Source organism: Penaeus monodon, chromosome 15 (genome assembly GCF_015228065.2).
Source record: "Penaeus monodon isolate SGIC_2016 chromosome 15, NSTDA_Pmon_1, whole genome shotgun sequence".
Classification (NCBI taxonomy): Eukaryota; Metazoa; Arthropoda; class Malacostraca; order Decapoda; family Penaeidae; genus Penaeus; species Penaeus monodon.
The window spans coordinates 28,494,947-28,495,444 of record NC_051400.1 but is presented as its reverse complement, the minus strand read 5'-3'; positions in this window follow the sequence as shown (position 1 = coordinate 28,495,444).

The following is a 498-nucleotide window of genomic DNA, read 5'->3' as shown; positions in this document are numbered from 1 at the left end:
CAGGTGTTCACTAAGAGGGAAAGCAAATACCCGCGTGGTTCCATTCCTCAGATATATGTTGACGCGGTTATGGCATCACTGAGCGCATGCCGATGGCTTCCGGAGGTCAAACTTTCACATATCTCGACGAAAACATTTTTTTTTTTTATTCGTCACTTTATTCTCCACCACCATCTTCTAAACAGAAATTTCCTCCTCATTATAATTTGATATTTCCGACTGATAATGAGATGTTGCATCAGATTACGTCATTTTCTGAGGAAAACAATCAAACAAAAGACGATCGGGACCGCCAAGTATAGACTGAAATATAAAACTAAAATGCATTTTTATAACAACTTTGAGTGGTGTTACGGTGGAGAAATCTTTAGTTTTAATAACTATGTTTTTATATGTAATTATGCGAATTAATAAAAATGGGGGTTGCTTTTTCCCAAATTTGTTGCAGTGTTGACAAGATTTATATTGCATAATTAAATGTATTGTGTTTGTCTGCGT